This window comes from Leucopleurus acutus (assembly GCF_964270905.1).
Source record: "Leucopleurus acutus genome assembly, chromosome: 17".
Classification (NCBI taxonomy): domain Eukaryota; kingdom Metazoa; phylum Chordata; class Mammalia; order Artiodactyla; family Delphinidae; genus Leucopleurus; species Leucopleurus acutus.
The window spans coordinates 35,999,686-36,008,146 of record NC_139159.1 but is presented as its reverse complement, the minus strand read 5'-3'; the positions used below and the strand labels follow the sequence as shown (position 1 = coordinate 36,008,146).

General features: G+C 41.0%; 1 long non-coding RNA gene across 1 annotated transcript; it reads right to left on the bottom strand.

The window, feature by feature from the left end:
• On the bottom strand, positions 1 to 8,212 carry LOC309974439. The gene is made up of 5 exons (XR_014326883.1): positions 8,165 to 8,212; positions 7,043 to 7,230; positions 1,606 to 1,893; positions 652 to 822; positions 1 to 368 (listed from the first exon to the last, which is right to left on the bottom strand). It is a non-coding gene; the product is annotated as an uncharacterized lncRNA (long non-coding RNA).
• Between the last annotated feature and the right edge of the window lie 249 nt (positions 8,213 to 8,461).

Sequence of the window (8,461 nt, the reverse complement as noted above, 5' to 3'; positions counted from 1 at the left end):
TCCAAAGCTTCCCCCCTCCGCCACGCGCACTCTCCTCCCGCGAAGGGGCTTCCTAGTGTGTGGAAACCTCTCCTCCTTCACAGCTCCCTCCCACTGGTGCAGGTCCCGTCCCTATTCTTTTGTCTCTGTTTTTTCTTTTTTTCTTTTGCCCTACCCAGGTATGTGGGGGAGTTTCTTGCCTTTTGGGAGGTCTGAGGTCTTCTGCCAGCATTCAGTAGGTGTTCTGTAGGAGTTGTTCCACGTGTAGATGTATTTCTGGTGTATCTGTGGGGAGGAAGGTGATCTCCGTGTCTTACTCTTCTGCCATCTTCCCCTCCCAGGTATCCGTTTTTTCTAGACTTTTCTTTCTTTAGCTCACAAAGGGGCCCCTGAGGATTAAGCAGAGGAACGTCAGGGTTTCTTCCAGGCCAGCTTCAGCCCCGGGATGTTCAGGGCAGACTCTCATTACAAACCTCAGTTTCTGAGGCTCCTGGCTTATGGCCATTTAGTATAGAAGGAGGCTCCTGGCTGGGGAAGGCTCAGACAAAAAGATGCAGGTTCTAATCTGTGGCAGTGGGCAGTGGGCGGGGGGCGGGGGGGGGTGTCAGTGCAGGAAGAGGCATTCCCTGCCTTAGGCATTTAAACCATTGCCTTCTCTTCAGGATGGCTCACCTGCAAGATTCTGTGGGGTCCGCCTCCTGGCACCATGCTACAATTGCCGGATTTTGGGTCTGGAGCAACCCAGGTCTTCGTCCGGCATTTCCGGAGAGTGCTTTCTCTTCGGAGCACGTCTGGGGACTGGCTTCTCTGCTTCCACCTTGGCTGGCGTGGCCAAAGGAGCATCTTCCAAGGGGAAGAGAGGGAAGACATTCCAGTTTGGAAGAATAAAAGCAAAGACACACTCTTCTCTACCTTGTCCTGCCCCAAATATAAATTCATAGCACCGTCACATTTTTACAACTATGGACTTAAAAAGACCAAGAGGTTAAGGGGCCTACCCAGTGTTACACAGGTAGTGGAGAGGTGTTCTGTTCAATGGTTAGGTTCATGTTGGGGCTCCGGATTTACAGCTGATAGGAATGTGAGGACAAGCTCATGCCATTTCAAACATTTCCAAGTGATACTGAGAGAGATGTTAAAGGTGCAAAACGAGGGTGCTGAATGACCTCACAAAGTGGAAATGGTGGGCCCATTTTAACATGAAATTGAAAAGAAATTCATGACAAAAGGACATAATAGAAAATGACAACATAATCATAACACTCCCCTCTCCCGTGGAAGTAAAATTCATTAGAATCCTCTCTCTCTCTACCATGAAAGGATGAGATAAAGTCTCAGCAGCAGCCCCCGTGAAAAACATGGTCAACAGGGTGAAGAGGTGTTACTAAGACCATATGGTGCGACTCAGAGAAGCAAAGAGACAACTCTGCCCTTAGCCTGATGAGGCCCACAGGAAGGAACATTTGTGGCAACCTTGGATAGTGTGGCAATGAGAGAGAACCTTCTTTAGGAGGGGACTCCCTGCTGCCGACCTTGAAAGAGCAAATATGGGACATGCGTTTACTGTGGCTCTTGCAGAGGCGATGTGCCCAGAGGTTGGGCCACCCTGCTTGACAATCAAAGCACCTTGTATTCCTGTGCTGCTTGAAAGCTCCAATCGCCGGATTTTGGGTCTGGGGCAACCCAGGTCTTCGTCCGACCATTCCAGAGAGTGCTTTCTCTTCGGAGCACGTCTGGGGACTGGCTTCTCTGCTTCTACCTTAGCTGGCGTGGCCAAAGGAACATCCCCGTAGAGCCGGTAGCCACCAACCAGGCAGTATGTCTCCCCGTGCCAGCCCAAATGCGTTTCTCCACACCCGCGGTACAGGACATGGTAGTGACCAGGTGTAGGACGAGAAACGGGAGGCACTGCTGCTGCAAAGAAAATCAGAACTGATCAGTCACTTCTGCTGTGCACAGTCTCCTGCCAGAATTTCCCTCTCTCATGTCTCTCCCAGTTTCTGGCTGAAGAACTTTTAACCTACTTGACGTCCAAAACACAGCCTTGGCCCATCATCTCTATGAGTCCCTAGAGAAGGGACACTGGCTGCAAAAGCAATCCCTAGAGCCTAGGGCTGCAGCAGATGAGGAAGTCTCTTCACCGTTCCCAGGGAAAACAGTAGAACCCGAAAGTAATTGCAATCATGATCCTCTCCATCTCTCCCTTCCACAACAGAGAAAACATTTCTTGCAGTCTGTCACTTCTGAGGCTTTCATGGAAATGTCTTTCAAGTTTTGGAAAAAAATAATCTAATATAAATTTGTTAAGAACCCTGCCCACCTTGGCAACCCTTCTTGGCCCCATTTATACTGCTATTTCAACCACACTGAACTCTAGCTGTCTAATACTTTTATGTCGATTAGAACAAGGACAAATACTGAGGCAGAGTGATCAGGAGACTCAGAACCGGGCTCTGGATACCAAGTCTAGGCTCACATCAACCCAGCCTCCTGGGACACCATCTCCTCAGCTCTCCAGTCTCATTAGCACTTCATCACCCCCCCTTCGTTCTTACGGTCTTCCCATCAATATGGCAACACCCTCTCCCCTAGTACCCAGCAACTCAGTAAGGGATGTGTCTGAGGGGACCGATATAGATGTCTCCATGATAGTACAGTGGTGCCTGGGTTTGAAGGTGCGGTTCAAGAGTGGCCCTGTTCCTCAAACCGCTCCATTAACAATTTGCCAACAAAAATGCACTTGTCTTTTGTTAAGAGGCCAATCAGGAAAGGGTCTGAATGGAAGCATCCTGTAGCCCAAAGGGTAAGGCTACATTTATAAAGCTCAGAACCGTCCTGCACACTTGTCCAGGGATGACCTTTCACTTGTCCTCAGCAGTGAGAACTGTGCGTCCCCGAAGGCGTCCCAGGTCACCGGTATTACTTACATCTGGGAAGGTGCTCAGCTGTACGTAGTTGGCAACCCCCACAGGAACATGTGCCAGCCAGGTGAGGTTGTGTGTGTATCATACCTCCTGTAGAGTTGCCCTGTCTGGGTGTACCTGCTGCACTGCCCACCCAGGGAACAGAGCACAGGTTAGAGTACACATACACTATCCGGTCACACATTCTCACACAGACAGCCAAAAAGATTGGTATCTGGTGGAGAACTGGTAGAGAAGTTTCTCTGAGTGCAGCCCGTTTGCACAGTTATGCTGCCATGGAAACTCTGAGAATGCCTGTGAGGGCATCACTACCCAGTGAGGTCATATATGGAACCTTTGACTTGAGGGGCAGGCTTGAGGAGGAGGGGCAGTTTTGTGGAGGAGAACAGGGTAGAGGCAAAGGTACTCTGCCTCGCCCCTCACCCCTGGGCCTCCCCACCCATGCCCTAGTGTAGTAGACACCCCACGTGGGGTGTGCCAGTGGGCTGGCACAGCCGCAGGGGCCACAGGAGGGCAAGAGAGACCCATATCCTGAGTTTGGCTTGAGAGACAAGATTAACGTAAGAGACAGCTAGGTTATGGCACTGAACCTAAGAGGCAGAGATTTGTGTGGCCTGGGGAGTCAGGGAAGGCTCCTTGGCAGTCGGCCTGAAGAACAAGTGAGATTTGGACCCATGCGGAAGAGAGGGAAGACATTCCACTTTGGAAGAATAAAGGAAAAGACACACTCTTCTCGACCTTGTCGTGCCCCAAATATAAATTCATAGCACCCTCACATTTTTACAACTGAGGACTTCAAAAAACCAAGAGGTTAAGGGGCCTACCCAGTGTTACACATGTAGTGTGTACTGTAATTGTATGCTTAGGTTCTCTCTCCCTTAGAACACTAAAAGCATTTTAAGGACAGAGACCATGTGTCTTTTGTTATCCCTCTATTTCCAGCACCTAGCATTATGGCACATAATATTTGTTAAATTTATTTGTTGTCTTAGGGAAGGTGAACTGGAGATCTGAAGAATCAGGAAGCCTTACTTCTCATTTACATACCTTTTTATAATTCTTGTGGTTCTTTGTTATGGCAGTCCCTGGAAACTAATACACCCAGGTACAACTTTTTAAAACTTTTTATTTGGAGATAATAATAGACTCACAGGAAGTTGTAAAAGTAATACAGAGAGGTCCCACATATCCTTCACCCATTTTCCCCCAATGGTTACCAGATGCTTTCAGACCAAAGAATAGAAAAAATTAGAATATGAGATGTTTTAAATTCTTGCATTTGTACTTTTTTAAGTGGTTTATTTTTCAACTTTTCTGTCTTCGTTTCTAATTTAAAAGACTATGAGATATATCCCCTCTTTTTTTGGATTTCCTTCCCATTTAGGTCACCACAGAGCATGGAGTAGAGTTCCTTGAGCTATATACAGTAGGTTCTCATTAGTTATCTATTTTATACATAGTAGCAATAGTGTATATATGTCGATCCCAATCTCCCAATTCATCCCACCCGCCCCCACTTCCTCCCTTGGTGTCAATACGTTTGTCCTCTACATCTGTGTCTCTATTTCTGCTTTGCAAATAAGATCATCTATACCATTTTTCTAGATTCCACATATAAACGTTAATATATGATATCTGTTTTTCTCTTTCTGACTTACTTCACTCTTTATGACAGTCTCTGGCTCCATCCACGTCTCTACAAATGACCCAATTTCATTCCTTTTTATGGCTGAATAATATTCCATTGTATATATATACCACATCTTTTTTATCCATTCCTCTGTCCATGGACATTATATGTATACATATAGCTGATTCACTTTGCTGTACAGTAGAAATTAACACAACATTGTAAAGCAACTATATTCCAATAAAAATTAATTTTTTAAAAAATTAGAAAAATAAATAAATAAAAAGAACTTACAGGAATAAAAGGCATTGAAGTTAAAAAAACAAGCAAAACAAAAAAACAGGCTATGAGAGATTTCAAGCATGCCATTTCAAGCTACCATGTCCCTAAAATAGCACATGCAGATATAAATAACCTTTATTCTCAGTAAATGGAAAATATGACTTAATATGATTCTATAGAATTTTGAATAGATGAATTCAACATATAGGTGTGAGGCTTGTTTTTTAGCCTAATTTGCATAATTATTCTCATGTTTTTTGTTTCTCATTTGGTTGATGTAGTTTAGCATCAGTATTCTTTAGGTTTCCTGTCATCAGCCATTCATTATGGGCATTAATTAAACACTGTACATATCACTAGATATACATATTTTTTAAGCTGTATAATGGTGAAACTATCATGAAAGCTAAAGTTTGAGGTTGTGATAAAAAAATTGAAGCCAGATATTTAGAAGGTCTGCAATAAAAAGAATCTTAGCATTTAAATGAGTTTAGAAGCACTGAAATACAGGAATCAGCAGATCAATATTATACTATCTATCTCGAAAAGAAATGAAAGAAGGTGTGTGGAAAAACAGCACTCTCATTTGTCTGCAGAAAAAGAAAACTGGAACAACCTCAGTGAAGGTCAATTCAACAATACAAACCAAAATTACAAATGAACATAACTCTTTTGTCCAGCAGTTCAGCTTCTAGGGCATATATATGGATACACTTACACATGTATGAAATGACATATGTAATGATTACTTATTGCAGCATAATTTGTAACAGTAAATATGTGGAAACCAGCTAAGTGTCCACCAATGAGGGGTAAATTATGGCATATCCATCATTTAAAAAAAAAAAAAGTTGAGAAAGCTTTTTATGCATTTGTATGGAAAGATATCTGAAATAGATTACTAAGTGAAAGACAAGCAAGGTGAACAGGTATATACTGTAATACTAATTAAATAAAAGTAAGAGACATAATATACACCCACATGTATTATTTATTTTGTATTTAAACCTATTAACCTTTTATTGAAGTGTAACATATATATATACAGAAAAGTGCACATTGTGTAACCTCAAAGAATTTTCATAATTGAACATACCCATGCAACTGGCACCAAGAGTCTAGGTCCTAGATCAAGAAACAGAACATTTCTATCACCCCAGAGGCCTCATCCTGTCCCTTCTAGTCACTATGACCACTCTACAAGAGTAGACATTATCCTGATTTCTAAAAGCATAGGCTAGTTTTGCTTGTTTTTGTACTTAATAGGAATTGACTCATAAAATGTATACTCTTCTGTGTCTAGCTTTTTCATCCAGTATTGTATTTGTGCAATTCATCAATATTGCACACTGCTCAATATCATTGCTGTTTAGTATCCCACTGTGTAAAAAAATGGGCCACAAATCATTTACCCATTCCACTATTTATGGATATTTGGGTAATTTCCAGTTTGAAGCTATTATAAATAGCACTACTATGAACTTTCTAGTATATGCATATGCATGTCCATATACCTAGGCAAGGAATTGCTGAGGATCCGCATATCTGCAATTTTAATAGTACTGCCATACAGTTTGCAAAATTGATTGTACCAATTGACACTCCCACCAGCAATGTGCAAGAGCTCCAATTGTTACAAAACCTCACCCACACTTGCTATATTCTGTCTTTTAAATTTTAATTATTCTTGTATTTGTGTAGTGATATTGCACTGTGGTTTTAACTTGCAGTTCTCTAATGACTGATGAGGTCGAGCACCTTTTCACATGCATTTACTATTTGCTATTTAGATATACCCTTGTGTGAAGTATCTAGGTGTTTTGCCTAATTTTCTATTGAATTATCTGTCTGTTACACTTTTAAATTTTGAACCGTGTGAATACTAATTTTTAAAAATTTTAAAGTAATGTAATTAAAAATATACATAAATTTTATAGTGCTCTATGCTGCATGTTCTCTCCTTCGAGATTTATAATATACTAGTATTTCAGAAGCTCTAAAAAGTCTTAAAATTTTCACCACAGAACAGTCGGAGAAACGCTGTTTCCATTCTTGTCTAATTTTTAGCTTTCATGGAATTAATAATTGTTTCCTTTTTCTACTTGCGTATATTTTTAAGTTCTCTCTCGAATTTTATCAAGTATTTCATTAGATCTATCAAACATCTATCAATATAACTACCCAAATACTCAAAATTAGTAAGCTAAATAAATTCGATTACACTAACCAGTCTTTCTTCTTGGAGTCTGCCATCTTCCTTCTCTGGTGAAAACGACTGCTCTCTAATTCTGCCACATATCTTTCACCCTGGAATTTCCCGTCACATTCTCCTGGTCCTTTTTTCTGGATCCCACATCTTTCTCTTTCTTGTCTTGCTCTCATGTTTCGTTGGAGCACATCCTCTAGTAACTTTCCCTTAAAAAAAAAAAAAAGGTGGATGGATGGATGGAAAATAAATGTTTTCATCCTTGTATATGTGAAAATGTTTTTATTCTACTCTTACTCTTGATGGATAGTTTGACTATAGGATTCTAGGTTGGAAGTTATTGTCTTACAAAACTTGAAATTTCACTGTAGTGTTTTAGCGTAAAAGTGTTATTGTTGAGAAACCCAATGCCATTCTAATTCTCATCCGTTTATTCCTGCTCCTTCCATCTGAAAACTTTTAGAATCTTCTCTTTATTCTTAGTGTTCTGATCTTTTTAATGGTGTGCTTTAACATAGGTCCTTTTTCAGTCACTGTGGGTAGCTGGTGGGTCCTTTAAATATGAACATCTTTGTCTTTTGGTCCTGGAAGAAATTCTTGAATTATTATTTTGATCATTTTCTCCCTTCTTAATTTTTGTTCTCTTTCTCTAGAATTCTGTTTGTAAACTGACTGGATGAATGAATGAATGAATGGGAAAAGTTTTCTGAGCACTCTTTGTAGCAAAAAGCTTATTAAGGAATGAACCACAGATTATCAGACCATATCTTTAAAGCTAAGTATTTCATTTTAAATTATCAAATTTTAAAACACACTCTTTCATTACAGCTTCCATTTATTGTAAAATGTAACACTGCTACTCTCATTTCAGGCAATACAAAAATACAGGAAGCACTGATTTTCTGTAGGCAGAAATCCCTGATTGAAGTCAGGCATTCCCTATTACTTTTGCTTTAGAATTCATTAAATGCCTAGCATGGACTCGGTATTGTGTATAATACTTGCACCACACTTTGCAAAATAGCCATTTCAGGTGTAGAAAAGTGTTTGTTTAAGGTAAAAAGATCTTTGCAGTCTTTTTTGGTTGGCATTAAACACCGCATTCTTCCCAGATCTATAAGAAAGAAATGTTTGCAGTCTTACCTGGAATCAAGGGAGGGACTCTCTCAAGGTTACTTTTCAATCTCTGTCTGTAATTATGGACGTCAGGAGAGAAAAAAAAAAAAGTCAGAAAAATAGGTCCCTAGTAGAGAAGCACTCAACAGGAACTAAACACCTGAACGTTTAGACAGGATTAAACTCTGACAGGGCTTATCAGCCACCCCCACAAGACTGAAGTAGTTGCAAGTGAGGTTAGACTGGAGTCCAGATAAGCAAGTGAATCTACACCCCTACCTGACTCACCGGGCTGAGAAGCGCGGAGCCCTAGTAAGTCACCAC